Source organism: Thermobia domestica, chromosome 5 (genome assembly GCF_964235325.1).
Source record: "Thermobia domestica chromosome 5, izTheDome1.hap1.1, whole genome shotgun sequence".
Lineage (NCBI taxonomy): Eukaryota > Metazoa > Arthropoda > Insecta > Zygentoma > Lepismatidae > Thermobia > Thermobia domestica.
Genome location: NC_137458.1, coordinates 323527796 through 323551409, shown reverse-complemented (window position 1 = coordinate 323551409; position 23614 = coordinate 323527796). Strand labels below are relative to the sequence as shown.

Here is a 23614-nt window from a genome sequence, read left to right as displayed (position 1 = left end):
TTTCACCAGTAGTGGGCGTACGAGAAGAAATTATTACATATCACACGACAAATTCATGAATAGAATATGCCCTTGATATATTGTTCATGAAGCTTTTAAGGCTACATGGGAAAGAATGTTCTTAAAAGGCCATTATTTCAAAAACATTCTAATATTTCTTTCTCTTCCTTCTATGAGAAAAGGTAGAGAATATCACAACTCTAAATTGAAATATTTGTTTCGTGGAAAATCTACATACGAAGTATTTCTGTTCTGAACCAGTTATTTTTGTTCTTTTTTTTTCTTTCTCTTTCGTTTAAATAAACAGTTCACTGTACAGAGCAACATGTGAAGAGAATGTTTATTTCCTGTCTACCAGGCTATGAATATGGTGGAGGTCGCATTAAATACTCTTTTTCAAACAAGTAACAGAGTCACGTGTTCACAGCATGAAGAAGTCTCGTTTGTGAAGAGTGAATATTTTCTCAAACAAAACTGAAACCGGAAGTGGTACTACATTTCAACTACTTCCGGTTTTAGTAGAGATAGGAGATATTCTTGGGATGCTTCATTGCAGGGGCGGATCCAAGGAGGCAATCTTGTTTGCCCTCCTTAGAAGAGGAAACTTTCTTATTTTATATATAAATAAAACCCATCCCAGAGTTTGGAGTTCTTAAAAGTAGCTCTAAGTAGCAGTATTACAACCTACCGCCCCCCCCTAGAAGTTCGTCCTGGATCCGACTCTGCTTCATTGATTGTAGAAAACTGTTTGTTGCATAAAAACTCAATAGCGATCAATGTAAAAATGGAAGAGGTTGATTTTTACCACTTCCGGTTTGCATACAGAGTTAAGAGAGAAGGTGGTTAATCTTAAATTGCTTTCTGTTATTACTTATCGTTTTAGCTTTACGTAGACCAATATTGAAACTGGAAGTTGTAGCGGATTCCGGTTTTACTAGAGAGTTAAGGATAGAGATGAAGTGTATCCTTGAAATGCTTAATCGATTGCAAGAAATTACTTCTCTCTATCTATTACCGTTTCTGGTCTACAAAGATCAACGTAAACACCGGAAATGGCTGAATCCTACCACTTCCGGTTTGAATGTAAACTTTATCAACAAACTTTCGTACTAACTTTTAACTCTCAACATGCTGGCCAAAGTTGATGATGATCAATTAAGTAGTTCTAGTCTCCCAGACGGACGGACACTCGGATAAACAGAGTAAACAGACAAGTAGCGTGTACATCACGTGAAGGAATTTGGTAAGCATATTGAAAGTAACTGAATGGTATGGAGGAATCGTGATTTACCTCTATTTTCATCCTTTAAATTGCTGAGTTGTATGCAACCAACACGGCTTTCAGGTATTGTTGGGTTGCATACCACCAAGGTGAAATTCTACTATAATAACCTCTTATGGACTTAGATGGAGGCAGGGGGTATATTTTCGGATCAATTAGATGAATAGCCTCCTTTAATTAACTGGATTCCTAACTTTTAACCCTCCATATTTTGGCAATTCATCAAAAAAAATTGAGATTTTTGTCTGCCGGACATATAGGCAGACAGGGTAAATGTTTAAAGGAGTATCGGTAAACCAAACTCTTTTTGTAAAAAATAACATACAAAGACTCCTCAAAGTCTTTTGTTATTTTAAGATAACTCGACATATTAAACATAATGTCATTATTGCATTAATGATTATTGCAATATCCTCTTATATATATATATATATAAAAAACAATTCCACGTGTTTCAGCACAAGCACTACCAAGCAGCCGATTTTTGATGAAATACGAGGAAGACACACGCACAAAAAAGAAAGGATACAAAGAGTTACAAAAAGATCTTTTTAACTTTTTTACAGGCTCTGTATTTAAAAACTATGAAAAAGACGCATAGAGACAAAAGACATCAGCCACAAACTAATCACTTTCTACTTATCTCCCCAAGCCGTTTTAGTTAGGACACACACACTTTCCTCTGTGCTGCTTTGGGCACGAGATTTACCTCTCTGTGCTGCACTGGGTAAAAAATATTGTTCCTTCTCTGCTCTGTATCGGGTAAGAGGTTCGTTACTCATCTCCGTGCTGCACTGTTCAGGAGATACTATCTCACCTTTGCGCTGCTTAGGGCAAGAGATTCCTTCAGACACAGTTGCATCGGGCACGGTAGTTCGTAACCAACAACCCTAAACCTCCGCGCTCCTATGGGCAGGAGCTCAAACTTACAAAGAAAAAAGGATTATTAAGGACATTATTTATTTATAATTCTGTGTATCCTTAAAAAAAAAGGTGAGGGAAAACCAGCATACTGTTTCTCTATCATACATTACATTCTTTTTAACTGAACTGTAAAACTATTCCAATTTTCCGAGTGTTTCTTTCTTCGATTTTCTAAATTTGGTCACCCTAGACCCTAGTAGCACTGTGACGGTAGAATGTACGAATGGTGTAATAGTATTGCTCTTCTGAGGTATGATTTAATGCCATAAGAAGCTTGGCAAGTAGCGTCCCAGAATGATATTTTATAATATATTATTATTATTATTATTATTATTATTATTATTATTATTATTATTATTATTATTATTATTGTATTACTAATCATGATCATTGGATGGTCAAGTGGGAGATAAGGCACGATTAACTTAGCCATGTAAAATAAGTCTAAATAAATAAATAAAGGACTTAAATTGTCCGCCATTGAGCACAACCTTTAAAAAATTTGAAATATAGAAAAATACACAATATGAAAAAAAGAAAACAACCACCCAAGAAACGGGAAACCTTCACGGAAAACTGAAGGAAAAAAAAGACAATTCTTTAATACAACAACTGTATTGTACATTTTACATCTAACGGATATTATGTTCATTGCGTAATACATCACATTTAAAAAAGAAAATGCATTTCTTCCTTTATCGACAAATTTTCATTGTCTCACGCGATAAGTGTTACTAAACAACAATTTCAGCTAATATAATCTTACTCAGATGGATATCAGCTCTCGGTTTATATAAGGAGAAACAGCCACATTAAAAATTAATGGTGGTTATGAAAAAGTGTTATCTTCTAGTAATATTGGTGTAAAGTTCTCGTAGAATTTACATGGTGAGAAAGCACTCGTGATTTTATGGATGAAATATTATTAATATATTTTTTTTATTTTTTATCTTTTAACTCTCTATATTACAGAGCTCGATGTTCAGCCAGAAAAAATTACTTTATGAATGCATAATGATTATGACGAAGACTATTAAGAAGAATATGTATCTTATACGGTACAATGATTTCGAATTCAATATTTTACAGAAATAATCCCTGTAGTTAATGCCTAGATAATTAGCAATCCACGAAAGGCGAAAATGGGGGTATTTTTGACCCACGTACAGAATGCCCACAAATGAAATACAATTTGACATACAAAATTCCGGTTTGGGTTGCCAACTCTGGGCAATAAAATTACCGTCACGCGCTCATAATGCTCAAAACAGATTAATAATAATTGTATTTTAGACCTCGAAATATCTAGTTGAATTTGAGAAAAAAGTCTGTCATTAAAATGTTGACCAATTAGTAACCTGAGTCAGGTCCTCCTTTCTTTGGTATAGTGGCTAGCTCGTGTGCCTTTGGTGCTCATGCTCCCGGGTTCGATTCCCGGTGAGAGAGCACAAAATAGTTTTCACAATTATTCAGTTCCACTAATCATCCGTCCCCTTTACTCCAAAAGGCATAATCGTGGGTTGTTTAAACCAAGCAACCAAACAAACATAAAAGCATTTCATTTTTCAGAAACCTCCCTTCCTGGGAAGCGCCAGATTTGGGATGATTTCTTCTGTGCTTTTATAGTCCTTTTAAAAAAAAGTAAATTCAGCAAATAAACTATAATATGAGACGAAATAAACAGGAATGTCTGTTATCATTCATCAGGTGCTAACAAGACCAAAGAACTGTTTATCGACTACAGCGCCATCAAAACATGAACGTCGTCTCCAGAAAACATTGGCACGCCAACGCGGTAAATTTGAAAATACCCTTTAAAATCCACGCCTGGAAATCTGAAGGAACCAAACTACCGATGACCAGATTTTCGAAGTCGACCTATATACGCTTTCAGGTTGCTTGCACAAAGAAACTTTGATATAGAATAAATAACTTATTTCCTCAACCATATACGAGAAGTGAAAAGTTTCGTACAAAATATTCCATACATGTTTACATTCAATTGATTGGTTTTTCATAGCGTATCCAAACGATATTCCAGTTTCTCACGTGTAGGATGCAAAATGTCAGGTGATACACGATGTTGTTTTATACTTCATTCACACTTGCCTTAATACAACTTTACCGTCCCTTATACTTATCTAATTCCATGAAGCTCACATTAACATATCTCAATGGATAAAGCTGGCCATTAAGTGACGTATCGGTCCTCAACATCAATGAAGCTCTTCCTGAAAGGCTGTAATTGAGTTGCGCTTAAAGCCTGACATAATTGAAGGGATTGATGCAAGAACCGGTAGGTCCATATACTTTTTTTTAAGTGAATTTGAGATTTTCACATGTCCAGTAGGAAAAACTACTCTACATTGTGTGCAAGAACCATATAGATCCGATGATTATATTCAGTGTTATAATGTAAAAGAAGGTATCTACATATAGTGTTCATCGTAAAGTTAGAGCAAGAAGTAGGCAGCTCCGAAAAAAAAATCTAAAAGTGGACATACTTGGTTCTTGCTTTCGATCCTTCGATTACTTACTTCTGATGTTTGAGTTACTACATAGTGCCCGAGTTATTGCCCACGTACGCCTAGATTTGTGTATCACAGAGAGCAATATAAGCATCTCTATGTTCTCTTTGATTTATTGTAAACACTTGAGGAGTTACCTTTCGAAAGTTTTCCTTCACACTTTCAAGCAATTTTTCATGTCCTTTATCGACAATGAGAGACATATAAGGTTCAAACTTCGTGGGAGCAATTTCAATGGAGATTGAGGTGTTGAAGAGCCACGCCCAATCCAGAAGCCAGGAAATTATTAATTAAAGACTTCACAGCTAAAGTACTGCATGTGACGTTAAGCGTACGGATACCAGACAGTGCTTGAAAGCAGGAATACCAATACCACAACTATATTGTTATTGTACTCTGTGATACTAAAATCTAAAGGTAGAGGACTTCTCGGATATCCTGTACATATCTTGTCAAGACTCGAATTCGGGATATATATATATATTATAGCTACTAGCAAAAATAAATACTGTATATATGACCGAAATGATCTTTTGTCAATTGCCTAGCAACAAATTCGGTTTTCCTTGTTGTATAGTGAACATACGTAACTGCTTGCACGTTACTGGAAACTGACTTCAAACAAACCATATCAGAACCACTACTTCTATTTATTCAAAATATGTTGTTCTTACAGTAAACTTTGAACCTTCGGACGCGAAGGTGAGAGAACTAATCATGACCAAAGATATCCACTTTGAACTAACTTCACTCAATTCACGTTCATACCATAAGCCGGACATTGTGGTCAGTCGAAGTTACACTCACAGCATCATTTCGACCTCATGCTCACATTGTCAACCCAATATCACTCACTTGACAATCTCCTCACATCACCAGAATAAAACCACATTCACACTACCTCACATTCACATCATGCTCACTTCGACCTCACATTCTCCATATTCGACACCACCCTCACTGGACCTCACGCTCACACCATGATATGGAACACGGAGTTACGTGCTAAAGGTGATTTTTAGTGACAGCTGACCTTATGAGTTCGGCTATCATTGACATGACAATACCAGAAAAGTCTCAGAAACCTTTATATATTTAATCCCTTGGAGAGGAAGTCTCATAATCTTTTAATTGCTATGAGCTCATTTTGATGCGTAAGTAGGACCAGTATCTTCGTTAGCGTTTTTTTTTTCCCCTTTAATAGTATACGTACATAAATGAATCGTAGAAATAAATTAACGTTTAGATATATGTTTTACTTTTGTGTTAGCTTTAACAGTTGAGACAGAGAACTCCACGGTTTATCGCGCCTGAGGGTGGAAATTTCTAGAAATAAAAGAATCCAGAGATGTGAAGAAGGGAGAGAAGAGAGCAATAGCTTAAGGGAGACCAGAAGACTTTTGAATTCGAAATTCTGTGTAGAAAACCTAACGTAATCAGTAGATCGCTCTCTGGCTACCAATATATATAGTTCTTTTTTTTTTTTTTCCTCTCTTGGTTTCCCCTCGAATTTTTATTGCCATTAAGTTTCTAGAATCATTGTTCCCTATACAGCAAAAATAAAAAAAAAAAAAAAAAAAGCATACGGAGACTCACATACTCCGTTCTTAACTGCATCTCTCACTTTTTCCAATTTCAGATCTCCCCCCACCCCAAACCCCTCTTGTGCAACCCCCTAACTACAAACGTTTGTCTCTCCTTTTTTTTTTTTAACATCCCTACCGCATCATTTCCATTTATGTCGGAATTCTTCTCTTTTATTTTATTTTCGATTTTTTTTTTATTTTCTCCAACCTTCCTAAACCTCACACTTTTATTCGGCCCCGCCACATCTCTTGTCTCCTTAAAACTATTTTTTTCGCATTCTTTTAGGATCCAAGTCCCGTCTATTGAATAAGTATATACTGTCTTTATCTTGTAGTAGGGGTTGGTTAGGAGGTGAGGGTTTTTAAATCATACTACGATATAGCACGGTAGTAACACCCTATAGTTCAAGGATCGTACCCTCAAAAACTTCATATATAACACACTACCGTACTTTGTCTTGACCGTCCTTCCTAAGCCCTTTAAAAGTACTGGGTCATGGTTTAAGAATTTCTTCAATATTGGCACTTTTCCCTTGCTTCCAAGCCGATTCTTTCTTCGAGAATAAGAGTAATCAATGGAAATGTTTTTTTAAACAAATTTATTGATCAAATTAAAAAACAACAGGGTAGAAATCGCTTTCAATTCCTTCTCTTTCCTCCTGTTAAGACAGACAGGAAAAGTAACAAAACCGTTCATTGAAAATAATGGCCTAGCCTCCTTTTCTTTCGTGGGTTATATGATGTAAGAAGTTTCTAACATTTTTTCCTGTGTTCGTCATTGCATGCATCATTGGTGAGCCCAACCTACGCAGAACAAGCACTATTGCCATTTCAAAAGAGTAATTTCAGCCTTTAAGATTGGGCTTTTCTCATTATGAGGAGAGCAAAAGGGAAAAAATAAGAAAAACTAAGATCCTTTAAAAAAAAAAGACAAAGCAACCGATGCATGGAGAACAGAAAAGAAACAAGGAATAGGAAGAATGAACATAAAAATTAAATCAATTGAAGTTAGCAATCAAGTCAACAGGAGTCTAAATGTAATTGGAGATGGATATACACTGTCATCTTACAATTGTTACACTAATTCAGAAGAAAAATAATAACACAGTGAAAAAAAATGAAATGAAATCTTTGAGTTTTACGTCCCACGATTATGCCGGTTAGGCTAAAGGAGACTGTGATGCTGAGAGATGAATAAAGTGGGAGGAAACGGGAGAACCCCGAGAAAACCCACGAGCACGGTGTTTGTCCACCACAAAGTTCACTTGGCGGGGACTGGGATTGAACCCGGGACCCCAAGTACCAGAGGTGAACGCTCTACCACTGAGCCACCGCGCCCCCACGGTGAAATCTGTCTGAAGGAAAGCATTACAATGTAAATACGTAATATAGCAAAATATATTAAAGCTGTGGCTTTTCTAACTTGGAAATGACATGTGAGACAGGTTTCACTGTTGTAATACTATTACTACTACTACTACTACTACTACTACTACTACTACTACTACTACTACTACTACTACTAATAATAATAATAATAATAATAATAATAATAATAATAATTTTACAGTAGAAGTGATTGGACGATGTGGAAATATTTCTTTTTTATAGACACCATGAACTTTATTTACATTGTGATATCTACCAACGGAACAGTTAGTGGAATGATAATGTAGGAGAAAAGGAGAGTACATCGAGGAAACCCATGGACACCATGTTACCCACCACAAACGTATTTGGCTAGGGAACGAACCAGGGACCTCATGGATCAGAAGTAAGCGTACCCCCTTCCTTTCGAAAATAAGATCCTCATGTCCCTGTCGAGTGCTGTAGAAATTCAAAGTAAGAAAGAGTTGAATAAAAACTTTTTAAAAAATGGTAAGAGATATTGCTTCGCAATGAGAAGATCTCTGATTCGAATCCAGTATCCGGTAGTCCTAAGTTTTTCCCAAGATTTTTCTCAGCTCAAATAGGCAAATGTAGGGATGCTACCTTCAATTATATAGATCCTGGTACATTTCCTTTTTTACTCTTGTTAATGATTCCATTGTAACTTCATCTCGCTGGCTGTATCTAGAAGTTTTTTCTTTAAAAAAAACTAAATAAAAGCCCCCAGCCGACAAACTAAGCTTTACTGTACTTACATAGTAGCTACAGATGTAGAAGATATTGTATTAGCTTTTTCCCAAAATGAGTGAAAGACACCAGTGTTAACACGTAAGGGAGAGAATCTCACAGAAGCCCAGAGTCTCAATGGTCAGTTGAGGCTCGAGAAATAAAAATAGTAGGATTTGGAAGCAGCGGAAAGCCCTATTAAACCCCTCAGAGACACAAGGAACAACAAACACTAAAACCGTTCTTCAAATCAGTCCATCCTGGGTCACCTAAACGTATTTTGTGGGGGTCTTTGTGTGAGATTACGCGGCTGATAATTTATTAGATTGGCTTGCAGAGAGAGAGGGAAAATTCTAGAAATGTATGACAGCAAGCAATAAGTATAGATTGAGAACTCTTTGGGAGTTTGGGTCAGCGGATACTACAGTCAACGGATGAGGGGAGAGTTATAGAGCTGAAATCTCTATAGCTATAATGTACATAGCGGACAGGGAAGGGAAAGAAAAGAAAAAGAAAGAAATACTACTCTCGTACTAACATCCCATAGATTCTTCAGTGAAACCTCAGTCTTCGTAAATCATGCATAAAACCTTCCAATTTCGGCTGATTATTTGCTTTTGCGCGTCCGCCCATTTCAACCATCTAGCCAGAATATGGGGAATACGACCTGCTTTTCCCCCTCCCCCCTCTATTCGTCAGTGATTGTGTGGTTTGGTCAGCCCTAGTCTCTATATCATATCCTGCTGCCAAGCTTCTACATCTTTTATAGCCTGTAAACTACCCACTACGGCAGGTCCACTTGCTACTAAATGTCGTTGGATGGTCCAACGCCAACCAGAATGTTCAGTCTATACGAGCTCAAGTTACTTGCTTGAAAAAAATTACTACTTTTTTTATTTACCTCTGTCGTTTTAGAACATCTCCTACCTGCTCTCTTCACCTTGTATAATCTTGTTCAGTTATTTTGTTTTTCTTCTTCCTGGATTCAATCATAAAGATCTAACAAAATTTTTACCACGCACACTAATTTATACTCGGCTTTATTTTTTTTATTCCCTTTTGTTAGAAACTGGATTAGAAGTTATTTTTGGCCCATATTTAATACTAGATGATATTTATCAATAAAATCGATTTCCTCTAAGATTCAATTTAAAATATTTATCATCCACAACAACTTATTCATTGCATTTTTTTTCTCATTGGAAGAAAATTTTGAAGTTCAACTCAAAATATTTATCATCCACAACCACAACTTACCCATTTCGTTGTTATCTCATTAGAAGAAAATTTTGAAGTTCAACTCAAAATATCCTCATCCATAACAATTTACCCATTTCATTGTTCTTTTTTTATTGGAAGGAAATTTTGAAGTTCAACTCAAAATGTTTATCATCCATAAAAAAACTTACCTACTCCATTTTTTCCTCTGAAGGAAAGTTCAAAGTTAAGTTATCATCCACAACAACTTACTCATTCCTTTGTTTCCTCGAGATCAATTCAAAAACGTTATCATCTACCTAACTTACCCATCTCATTGTTTTCTTCTCTGAAGAGATTTTTAAAGTTCAATTCAAAATGATTGTCCCCCACAATAACTTAGTTATTTCTTCACTTTCTCGTCTAAAGGAAATGTTTTAAAATTGTAATAAATGTGAATATAATTGACAATAACTTAAGACCAAGCATTATATTTACGCCTGAAGGACATTCAAGGATTAATTTAGTTTCTTTAAAAATATATCGATAACTACTAACCTATTACATTGCTTTGTCACATAAATGTCATTTTGGAAGTTCAACTTAAAGTATTTATTGATTACCTATTTTGTTGTATTTCCTCCTGAAGGAAATTTCAAAGTTCAACTCACAATGATTATCATCCACAACAATTTACCAATTTAATTATTTTCTCATTGGAAGGAAATTTTAAAGTTCAACTCAAAATGTTTATCATCCACAACAATTTCCTCATTTCATTGTTTTCCCATTGGAAGGAAATTTTGTCCACAACAATTAACTCATTTCATTGTTTTCTAATTGGAGGGAAATTTTGAAGTTCAATTCAAAATATTTATCATCCGTAACAACTTACCTATTTCACTATTTTCTCATTGGAAGACAGTTTTGAAGTTCAATTCAAAAATTTCATAATCAACAACTTACCCGCTTCATTGTGTTCTCGTTTGAAGGAAATTTTAAAAATCTAATCAAATTGTTTATCATTGTGATATTAACTTTCATTGTTGTGCAAACTTTAAAATTCAATTTAAAATGTTTATCACAGATAACAAGTAAAAATAGTCCAATCTTGCTTTCTGAATAAGTTACCAAGAACTTCTGTTATCTCGAACAACTTGTCCGAAAAGTTTTCTTTTACGGTCCAAGCGAAATAATAAAAGTTTTAAAATCAACAACAATTTCGTTAACATTAATTTTCTTCCAAAAGAGATATCAGGAAGTTATCTGCTGAAAACTTAATAACTTACCTATAACATTGTTTTCATCTTTAGTGAGATTTTCAAGTTTAACATTACTGCGATACCAAGCATTCGGAGAAAACGAAGTCGGCATGTGTGAAAATTTGAGAAGTGCATTTCTTTTGTGTGATTAGCACAAATAAATGTAATCCATATTTTTGCAAGTATCATCATATAAAACAAGATGAATCATTTATGTATTTAGTTGTTCAGCGATCTTGTGATTATTTGGTTGTGGAATGAATAAAGTAGAAGGAAACGGAAGAACCCCGAGAAAGCCCACGATCACGGTGTTTGACCAGAAAAAAGCCCACTTGGCATGAACTGGGATCAAACCAGGGACCCCACGCACCAGAGTTGAACGCTGTATCACTGAGCCACCGTGCCCTCTTCAAAAGGGACGTGTGAAGCTACAAGTTAATCAACATACCAAGACAAACAAAGAAAGTGGGTAAAAGTTGGTCAGAACTTATTTTTAAATTACTATTCCGATATTTATCCGGTGAAGCTGAGAAAATTACCCTGGAAACGTCTCAGGATTGCCGACCACTGCATATGAAATCTGTATAACAACGCTCACCACTAGCCTTGTAATAACTCTGTGCCTGTATAATTATATATACATAGTCTGTATACATCGTCTTGTTATGTACTACGTGAGTCTACGACCTCATATGTGCTGACTTTCAACATGTGTGTCAGTGTGTGTACATTGCCTTCTGCAGGATCAATTGGATTAAATTCAGTCGACACTGACTTGATTCATTGAGACAGCTCCCACACCCAAGCTCACAAGGAGCTGTCCCCCTACTTCATCTCTTTGCAGGACATGTGTGTGTGTGTGTAAGAGAGAGAGAGAGAGAAACATCCCTTCCTTCTCCTAAACTCGAGGGGTTCAAAACCTTCCAAATGAATCGTCCAATTTGTCCGCGTGAAAACGATCACAATGGGACATGGGGACTCTTGACAGTCGGTCGCTTGACTGGTCGCTGACGAAATGGAGCCTCTTATATGAGGTCACATACACACACACGGATATGAAGAACAAACTAAAGAAAAGAAAGAAGATAAACTTGATATAAAAGCAAGTTTTGGAAATCAAAACCATCACGGAGGTCTTCCATATAAATATGTCTCATTTGAAGGTCATTAGTGGTCCTTGTACAGTTTTAATATTTCAATTCCCTTCTATGAAAGCAGACAAGCTATCAAAAGCACCAACTAAGATCATTCATGTTGTGTACTCAGAATAAATAAGGTCTTATAAACTGGGTGCAATATAGGACCAAGCGCTGAGATCACATTTCTCCCATATTTTCAAAGCATTTCTGACGGAGCGACAATTTTTCACATTAATTCATTTAAGATTCAAATAGACATTGAAACTCTACCTAAAAACAAGTTGAATCAATAATCAAATAACTATCCATACACTTCTTTTATACTTCGTTGTCAGAAAAAAATGCTGAAATTTTGCCCCAAGACAAATTGAATGAATATTGAAATGCTTATCGTACACTTCTTTTATACTTCATTCAATCAAATTCAAGATATAATGTTGAAATTTTACCCAAAGACAAATTCAGTCAGTGTACATTTCTTTTATACTTCGTTCAATCAAATTCAAGATATGATGTTGAAATTTTACCCCAAGACAAATTCAGTCAGTGTACGCTTCTTTTATACTTCATTCAATCAAATTCAAGATATGATGTTAAAATTTTACCCAAAGACAAATTCAGTCAGTGTACACTTCTTTTATACTTCATTCAGTCAAATTCAAGATATGATGTTGAAATTTTACCCAAAGACAAATTCAATCAGTAATCAAGTGATTATCCGTACACTTCTTTCACACCTCATTCAATCAAATTTAAGATATGATGTTCAAATTTTACCCAAAGGCAAATTCAATCAGTAATCAAGTGATTATCCGTACACTTCTTTTATACTTCATTCAGTCAAATTCAAGATATGATGTTGAAATTTTATTTAAAGACAAATTCAATCAGTAATCAAGTTATTATCCGTACGTTTCTTTTATACTTCATTCAGTCAAATTCAAGATATGATGTTGAAATTTTACCCAAAGAAAAATACAATCAGTAATCAAGTGATTATCCGTACGCTTCTTTTATACTTCATTCAGTCAAATTCAAGATATGATGTTGAAATTTTACCCAAAGACAAATTCAATCAGTAATTAAGTGATTATCCGTACACTTCTTTCACACCTCATTCAATCAAATTTAAGATATGATGTTCAAATTTTACCCAAAGGCAAATTCAATCAGTAATCAAGTGATTATCCGTACGCTTCTTTTATACTTCATTCAATCAAATTCAAGATATGATGTTGAAATTTTATCCAAAGGCAAAGTCAATCAGTAATCAAGTGATTATCCGTACGCTTCTTTTATACTTCATTGAATCAAATTCTAGATATGATGTTGAAATTTTATCCAAAGGCAAAGTCAATCAGTAATCAAGTGATTATCCGTACGCTTCTTTTATACTTCATTCAATCAAATTCAAGATATGATGTTGAAATTTTATCCAAAGGCAAAGTCAATCAGTAATCAAGTGATTATCCGTACGCTTCTTTTATACTTCATTCAATCAAATTCAAGATATGATGTTGAAATTTTATCCAAAGGCAAAGTCAATCAGTAATCAAGTGATTATCCGTACGCTTCTTTTATACTTCATTCAATCAAATTCAAGATATGATGTTGAAATTTTATCCAAAGGCAAAGTCAATCAGTAATCAAGTGAATATCTGTACGCTTCTTTTATACTTCATTCAGTCAAATTCAAGATATGATGTTGAAATTTTACCCAAAGACAAATTCAGTCAGTGTACATCTCTTTTATACTTCATTCAGTCAAATTCAAGATATGATGTTGAAATTTTACCCAAAGGCAAAGTCAATCAGTAATCAAGGGATTATCCGTACGCTTCTTTTATACTTCATTCAATCAAATTCAAGATATGATGTTGAAATTTTATCCAAAGGCAAAGTCAATCAGTAATCAAGTGATTATCCGTACGCTTCTTTTATACTTCATTGAATCAAATTCTAGATATGATGTTGAAATTTTATCCAAAGGCAAAGTCAATCAGTAATCAAGTGATTATCCGTACGCTTCTTTTATACTTCATTCAATCAAATTCAAGATATGATGTTGAAATTTTATCCAAAGGCAAAGTCAATCAGTAATTAAGTGATTATCCGTACACTTCTTTCACACCTCATTCAATCAAATTTAAGATATGATGTTCAAATTTTACCCAAAGGCAAATTCAATCAGTAATCAAGTGATTATCCGTACGCTTCTTTTATACTTCATTCAATCAAATTCAAGATATGATGTTGAAATTTTATCCAAAGGCAAAGTCAATCAGTAATCAAGTGATTATCCGTACGCTTCTTTTATACTTCATTGAATCAAATTCTAGATATGATGTTGAAATTTTATCCAAAGGCAAAGTCAATCAGTAATCAAGTGATTATCCGTACGCTTCTTTTATACTTCATTCAATCAAATTCAAGATATGATGTTGAAATTTTATCCAAAGGCAAAGTCAATCAGTAATCAAGTGATTATCCGTACGCTTCTTTTATACTTCATTCAATCAAATTCAAGATATGATGTTGAAATTTTATCCAAAGGCAAAGTCAATCAGTAATCAAGTGATTATCCGTACGCTTCTTTTATACTTCATTCAATCAAATTCAAGATATGATGTTGAAATTTTATCCAAAGGCAAAGTCAATCAGTAATCAAGTGAATATCCGTACGCTTCTTTTATACTTCATTCAGTCAAATTCAAGATATGATGTTGAAATTTTACCCAAAGACAAATTCAGTCAGTGTACATCTCTTTTATACTTCATTCAGTCAAATTCAAGATATGATGTTGAAATTTTACCCAAAGGCAAAGTCAATCAGTAATCAAGGGATTATCCGTACGCTTCTTTTATACTTCATTCAATCAAATTCAAGATATGATGTTGAAATTTTATCCAAAGGCAAAGTCAATCAGTAATCAAGTGATTATCCGTACGCTTCTTTTATACTTCATTCAGTCAAATTCAAGATATGATGTTGAAATTTTACCTAAAGACAAATTCAGTCAGTGTACATCTCTTTTATACTTCATTCAGTCAAATTCAAGATATGATGTTGAAATTTTACTCAAAGACAGATTCAATCAGTAATCAAGTGATTATCCGTACGCTTCTTTTATACTTCATTCAGTCAAATTTAAGAGGTAAATGTTGAAACTTTACCTAAAGGCAAATTGAGTCAAGAACAAAATGATTATTCCTACACTTCTTTTATACTTCATTTAGTCAGATTAAAAAAAAGTGAATGTAGAATCTTTACCCAAAAGCAAATTGAATCAAGAATCAAACGATCACCCGTACACTTATACTTCATGCAGTCAGATTCAAGATGTAAGTATTAAAACTTCACCAAAACAATTTGAGCCACTAAAAAAAGGAAAACCCATGGAGTTTTAATTATTTTTGTACAGTAGTATACATTGTTGAGAGAACTTTAACAATCAGTAATATGCTTCCAATGATTAAATTCTTTCAACAATGAAACAAAATTTCAAAGAGACACATGGACTCTTATTCACTTAGTTTGTTTTTAACTAGTTTCAAGATCCTTCTGTTGAATTCGATTGAATTGTGGTAATTGCCGTTCTACAAGAAATACAATGGAATCCTAAGCGTGCTGCCATGTTCTAGAAGAAACGCATTTTCACTTTCCTTAAGAGTCTTCATCCCGGCGAAATTAAAATACCGCTAATTTTACAGTAACTATGTGATATATTCAAATAGATAAAAGATAATTGAAATGTGGAACAAGAAAGCCCTAGGCAATATTATTTTGCGTGAGGTACCGTTATCACAAGTCACCTAGTGGCTTTCCGTTTTCAGATGTTTAGAAACGCGAAAATAAGTGCCGATTTTCAAAATAGCTCGAAATCGAAAGCAGATAAGTGAGTTGTGATAACGGTATCTCATGTAAAATGATATTGTCTAGGGCGCTCTTCTTCCACATTTGGATTATCTTTTATCTATTTGAAGATATCACATAATTACTGTAAAATTAGCGGTATTTTAATTTCGCAGGGATGAGTCCTCTTAAGCCATAGACCCAAATTTGGCACTAATTATAACATGTAACAGATACAATCTGTGTGGACGACACAACGTCTCAGAAATATTGTTAATATGTCCATGAGAGATACAGTATGTGTTGAGGTCTGTAAAATTAATGCTATCCTACAGAATAGTCTGTTACTAAACTAATGCTTTTTAAATGATACTGACGTATAAAGTATATTCAACAATGATATTTTGTGTGGTCATGACCAGATGCGTACCCAGAAATTTTTGCTTGGAGGGGTCCAATACTAGAAGCCACTAAGTCTATGTAGTATTGAGCGGGTATTACTCTGCAGCCTAGGGGCCCCTGGTGGGGGTCACTCGGTCGAAAAAGTATACAACGCTTTTTCAGGCCAGCCACCCTGAATGAGGTTTTCCTGGGTTTTCCTCATTCACACCAGGCAAATGCCGGGCTGGTACCTAACTTATAGGCCCCAGGCAGCTTCCTTCCTTCCTCAATCCTTTCTCTCTTCCATTTTACCGGATAGCGTGCTCGCCGAAGGACGTCATCCCTCAAAACGTGAAGGGCTAAATGATCTTAGATGCCGAAAGCCCAGAAATCTAAATCCTACTCTGCATCCTAAAAGACGATAAGTAACTGTAAAATACTTCCACCTATATTTTCCGAAAAAAAAATGATAGTACTAGATTACTTTCATGAGAGAAAGAGTACAGATGAAGTGTAAGATCAAATTTTTACGCTACATCAGTTATTTCCATGTAAAACAAATATAGTTTTATTGAGAAAGAGTACAAAAGTATATCGAGTTGGTATTTTGGAGGGGATCCGGATCCGACAGCCCCCCGTGGATTCACCTCTGGTCACGACTGAATGTCGACAATAATTTAGTCGTTATAATTTACAACACAAGATTTTTTGCCGGGGAAGCGAGAAGATTCCGAAAGTACAGTCTAGGGCAGAGCTTTCCAACTTATATGTCGAGGAACAATTGGAAAATGAAATGAAATGAAATCTTAAATTTAACGTCTCACGTTTATGCCGGTTAGGCTAAAGGAGACGGTGATGATGAGAGATGAGTGAAATGGTGGAATGATGAAAGTGGGAGGAAACGGGAGAACCCCGAGAAAACCCACGAGCGCGGTGTTTGTCCACACGGCGCGAGCTGGGATTGAACCAGGGACCCCAGGCACCGGAGGTGAACGCTCTACCACTGAGCCACCGCCCCCCCAGGAACAATTGGGTGTAGAGCGGGTGCTAAATTTCTTTAATTTCATGCAGCAAATTAACTAGAGTAATTGAGAAGTGTTTTATACAATTTTACGCAAGTAAGATTTAATGATAGCACTAGATGTCTCTGTAATTAATGTTGTAATAATGCGAAAATGAGGCTAGTTAGTGAAGAATTCCTAAAAGCGGGTTTCACTTGGAGTAGCAATAAAGGAGGTCCTATACTGGAGTGTTTGATACATGAAAAAAAAATGAATGGAGGTCGTGCAAAATTGTATGTACAAATAGGCCGTCGCCATAAGATAAAGGTTGACAAACACTTGACTAGGGCAGTGGTTCTCAACCTTTTTTGACTGGCGACATACTTTACTGATATTTTTATTATAAATAATAATAATAATAATAATAATAATAATAATAATAATAATAATAATAATAATAATAATAATAATAATATTATATTATAATATTGAAACTTATTAGTGTTTATAATGATTCTATATAGCACTGAGCATTATTTCAACCGCTGGAAGTGTTGACTGGTAAAGTCTGTCTCGAGTCCAATTAATTATTATTAAATTCTTTATGATTTTTAAATTCTAAAAACACACCTTAGGGGATTGGGTGACATATCAGTATGTCACGCGACACATCGGTTGAGAACCACTGGCCTACGTGTCCTACTGTGCTAATCCGACCCTGGTCGTTATACCAGAAAAATGGATAGTATTGTGTTTTTGGCTGTAGATGTCAACGAAATCAGATATACAGTAATCTCCATCATAGAAAATTATATCCTCTTGTCACACTGTTCACCGAAGACAACATAAATGCCCATTCTCATTATGATAGTACAACAAAATAATTTCATGGATCTTGATTTACATTGACTGAAGTGCTACGGAGTACGTATTAGATAGTATATATATGGTAAATACTTCTTTTTATTTTTTATCAGATTGTATTTGCATAATACAAGCGTCATTACACGTTGTTAACAAGTGTTTGGAACCATGCTGTAGAAGTAGGTCAGTGAGGCGAAATGCACCTGCTTCTCTCTTCTGATTCACAAACAGCGCGGAGCTGCCGAGAGGAACAGCATCAGAATAGGAAGACCCCATCGTCGCGTGCTTCACCGGAGATGATACGGTTACGAAAAAAAAAAAAAACGGTAGCCTGCATCTGTGTGCGTGGAAAAGAGAGAGAGAGAGCGCGCAATGGAGTACTATGAATTATTTAACTACAGTGGTTATTCTTATTCAAAGCAGGTCCATGAAGAATTCATCCTTTTACACACTGAGATCCAAGAATAGTTCACAGTTGTAACGCCAGGCGTCTCGTGGCGAGGTCTATTCCTCTCACACGTTTGCATAATTCTGAATATTAAACGAAAAAAAAAAAAAAAAGAGCTACGAATGATTACGTGTACCACATAATTCAGATTTTCTATTTTGACTCGTTCCTTTTTCTGGTCGTCATTCCCAAGAACGTTTCATTGACTAATTTCAGTTGGTAACAAATTTGCATACACACACACAAAAACACCCAAGTACTAGACGAGTTTATACCGTTTACAATTTCATTTCGTTCTACACACTATCTGTGTTTTCTCACAAGATTTAAATATCTTCTTGCTTGTTATGTTAATTTCACCGTGTAACAGGTCTACACACCTCAATCCAGTAAGAAACTCATGCATTTATGCGTATTGTACAGGGTGGCCCAAATGTACGATGGTATAAGCCCCTGCATTGATCAAGTTTAACATTCTAGTTTATGAGTTGATTTGCTTCGGCTCTTCCGAGCTCAAGATGTAAGTAAAAACACATTAAGAACAAACAATAAAGAAACTAATTCTACCTGATGGATAACAATAAGAAATGATATAAAATGCAATTAATGGTTCTGTATATCTACTTTTGGATCACCCTGTACTTAAAAACAGCAACAACAAAAAATTACCACGAAATATCACTTTTATTTATTTTATTAATAAGCTGCATAATGATGTTATATGGATAAATTATTTTAGTTTCTCAACCTGCTCATCGTGAGACATTGACTGGTCGTTGCTTGGTTGAAGTTTAGCGTCTCTCTTCAGCACTAAGACTATATGACATGTAGACCTAAAGTTTAAAGTGGAATCCGAACGACTGCAGTGCTTTCAAGTTCCCTTAATCGGGAATCGAACCCGGAATACCGTAAGTAAGGGCTCGCGCTTGATTGTTTGACTCTGAGTTCTTAATAGTGAGGCATGCGCATGGTGAGGCAAGAGTTCGATCAATCAGAATTCTATCAATCGTGTACGAAGATTTAATGTAGCCTACGAAACGAGTCGAGTCCAGTGGCGGATCCAACCCCCCAGTTGTTTGAGTGAAAATAATAATTCAAGCTATTATTCATATATATTTTGAAAGTTTATAGTAAACTTATGAGATATCTTTCATAGTCTGGGCTCTGTCTGAACCCTTCCCCCAGTTTTAACCTTCCAGATCATTTGCTGGTGGAGACAGGAAGTACTTTCTCAAATTTGAGACATTAGACAATTCTCGTCTCGTTTTCGAGACTTGAACAGAAATTTCTCGAGTCTTGTGGGTAACGCTAGTTAAACCAAATCTTACATCTCAAACAATGTTTTGTTGTTTCATGATTAATAATATAAAAACTATACATTGATAAAGTCATTGTACGAACACAATGAAGAGTATTTATCAGCGCACGCAATTACACAATATACTCTAATCTTAAATATATCACACCGCTCACGATTCTGTCGTGACGCCGAAGTATTCTGATAACTGAAAAAATGGAATACCCAGTGGTGTATTCAGAGGGGGCTTCCGGGCTTAAGCTTCCCCGAAATCCTTTGTGGTCACATATCTAACACGCATGCTTTCTGTGTAGTTGGCCAAGTTCGATCTGCGGTTGGATACTTTGTTCGAAGAAAATACTAGTAACCACTTGAATCTCAATTTTAACAGCACATCTCTTCTCATACAGCCTGTATGCTGAAAGGAGACAAACTCTGATCAATCAATAGAATGAAGTAAGTAATTTTTTAAGAAAGAAAAAGCTGCCTGTATTCATGACGTTTCTACGCTTACTAACATAACTTAGTGCCCAATTTAAATTTATCATCTTTTTTGCGATTTTGATATCATCAACTTAGTGGCCAACTTAATTATTACAATCTTTATTGCGATTCTGATGTGGTTAACTTAGTGGTCAACTTATAGTTAATAATCTTTATTGCGATTCTGATACGGTCAACTTAGTGGCCAACTTATAGTTAATAATCTTTATTGCGATTCTGATATCATCAACTTAGTGGCCAACTTATAGTAAATAATCTTTATCGCGATTCTGATATCATCAACTTAGTGGCCAATTTAATCATTAATAATCTTTATTGCGATTCTGATACGGTCAACTTAGTGACCAACTTATAATCAATAATCTTTATTGCGGTTCTGATACGATTAACTTAGGTTTACCGATTTCACTGCTAATATTTGTTTTGAGCAAGTGGCCAACTCACAGAGTCTAATAGTACAAGTTTAATAATAAGAGAGGTAGCCACATGCAAAGTAAAAAAAAAAAAAAAAAAAAAAAAAAGTATAAGTGGTCAAGTTTAGATATGTGGACAACTTGCAGAGCACAATAGTACAAGTGGTCAATTTGTAAAGGAAAATAATATTACTGATCAACTTAAAAATTTACTCTAAATTTGCAAAAATATATATATATATATATATATATATTTTTTTTTTTTTTCTGAAATCTCATACATGATAGTTTACGAATAAAATAGATTTTCCGAGAAATAACGCCAGATAGACAGAATTCTGAGAAATTGAAGAGGAATAAATGATTCTAAGAATTTTGTTTTATTTTTTGCAGCTTCCGTTTACACTGAAGTTTCCTCTTGCCGTGATATGACATGGACAAGATGAAAGACGAATAGAAAAGGAATTAAAACAGCTTGAAGAATGAGGTAAGATGCATTGTAATTTACTCTTTAATCCTTATTAAGTTTCCTTGTTAGAGAAGAGAAGTTTCCGTGTTAAGTTAAGAACGCGCCTTTGGCACGGAAATCCTGGGTTCGATACTTGTTAGGAGAGGTTCGATACTTGTTAGGAGTGTAGGCCTACGTCTGATGAGGATCTTGGCTAGAAGATCGAAACGTCACGTGTAAATGTGTTTTTATATTAAGGATAGTTTAAAGGGACAAGTTTTGCCGATAGATGTCACTACAGTCTTCGTATCTCTCTAGTGTTTTTTTATTATTATTATTATCTTTCACGAAAATTCACGATTTTTCTTTCAAATTTCAACCTACAGACTTCAAATTTTCAGAGAAGAAACTTCATAACCTATCGAAGGCAACAATCCGTGCCGATTTTTTAATTTTCAATTTTCTTCATTGTTGAAATAGCTTGATTGTTGGAATGGATATTCAAAGCTTTAACAATGAAACTATTTCAACAATGAAGAAAATTCTAAATAAAAAATCGGCACGCATTGTTGTCTTCGATAGGTTATGAAGTTTCTTCTCTAAAAATTTGAAGTCTGTAGGTTGAAATTTGTAAGAAAAATCGTGAATTTTCGTGAAAGATAAAAAAATACACTAGAGAGATACAAAGACTGTAGTGACATCTATCAGCAAAACTTGTCCCTTTAAATCATCCTTAAATAAGTGCAGTCTTGTTCAGCAGTGTGTTTATTTTTCTGATTTTATTTGCAAGACGTATGACTATGATTGTGTGTCAGTAGGAGATCCTATTGTATGGCTTCCGTGTTTAGCTATAGGTCTATGTCTCATAGAGCCTCGGTGTTGAAATGGCGTTAAACTCAACAAACTAAAATATTAATCCGTAAAGCTATATTCTCAATGCATTTGAAATCTAACTTAATTTTGGGAAGTAAGGTAACGTAAATAACGTGTAACAGTAACGCTTTACATTTTAAACAAGTAACTGAGAGGGGCACGGTGGCCCAGTAGTTGGCCCTCCCTAGTGATCTAGTGGCTAGCGCGTGCGTCTTTAGTGTATGCGATTCTGGGTTCGATTCCCGCCTTTGGAATTTTTAACTATACTCGATGTTCGTAACCCTATAGAATCTAGTAATCCCGAACAGGGTAGAAAGAGAACATAAGCAGTCAGGAAGTTAAGAAAAAGAAAAAAAGGTAGTAGAGCACATACGTCTAGTGCGAGGAGTCTCTGGTTCGATACCCGATTAAGTATGATAAGTTTATGATGGACAACATAGTGTCCATGAGCATTCTCAGGATACTCCCGTTTCCTCCCACGTTTTCATTCTACCAATTCTTGCATCATCATTCAGTTGCCGTAATGATCCGTCTCCCTGACCCTAAAGGTCATAATCGTGGGACGTTAAACTGAAAGATAAACAAGTAACGGTACATTTTAAGTCGTTATAACGCAATACATTTTAAGTAACTGTAATGTGTAACATTTAATTAACTGTAACGCATGACATTTTGAGCAACTAATTTAATTGTAACGCGTTATATTTTAAACATCTTTTATAAATATTCTAGCTGTAAAATATTATATTTTAATTAACTAATGCATTGTATTTTAAGCAGTTATGTTCCGTTGCATTTTAAGTAACCATAACGCAACTGTAACGTGTTAGACTTGAAACAAATATAACGCATTAAGTTTTAAATAAATGTAGCGTGTTATATTTTAAAATAACACTAACGCAGTGCATTTTAAGTATCTCTAACGCGTTACATTTTAATCCTAGACAGTACACGTAGGATCTATGTGAAAAAAAATTCACATCTTACTTCCACTGAAGCTCATGCGCCGACTGTGCAATTTTTTTTGTTGGAGTTTTATGGATCTGATGTAAACTATCTAGGTTTGAGTCATTGTAACCTACCCTTTTAAGCTAAAGGAAACAATGAGATATGATTGAGATAAAAGAAAACGTGAAAAATAATACATATCGTACGAACGGGTTTACTTCGCACCAAAATTAAGGAATTTTAAAGAAAATCGTACGTAATTTATAAACGTAATGATTTAGAACACTGTATTTTAAACAAATAATACCTAGATATACAGTATAAGGAAAACGTTCGTACAAGTGCAATAGTAAACATTTAGTATGACCATAGTTATTGAAATATAAACTTCGGTGCAAAGTAACTCCTTAGGTGGGGTGATAGTGTGCACAACATACAAAAAAGTACGTTCCACATACGAACATAATGTTTCTGTGCTATGTTTTCCCTTCACTGTCTATACATTTCACTTCCTACACAAAACTGCATGCAGTCTGTAAATATTGGTATTA

The 23614-nt window shown here is 35.0% G+C and overlaps 1 long non-coding RNA gene across 1 annotated transcript in view; it reads left to right on the top strand.

The window, feature by feature from the left end:
• Positions 1-23614, top strand: part of LOC145686831 (uncharacterized) — a 190024-nt gene that overhangs the window by 136476 nt on the left and 29934 nt on the right. Inside the window, exon 3 of the long non-coding RNA XR_014131654.1 lies at positions 21188-21281. This is a non-coding gene — a long non-coding RNA (uncharacterized LOC145686831). The remainder of the gene's footprint in view (positions 1-21187; positions 21282-23614) is intronic.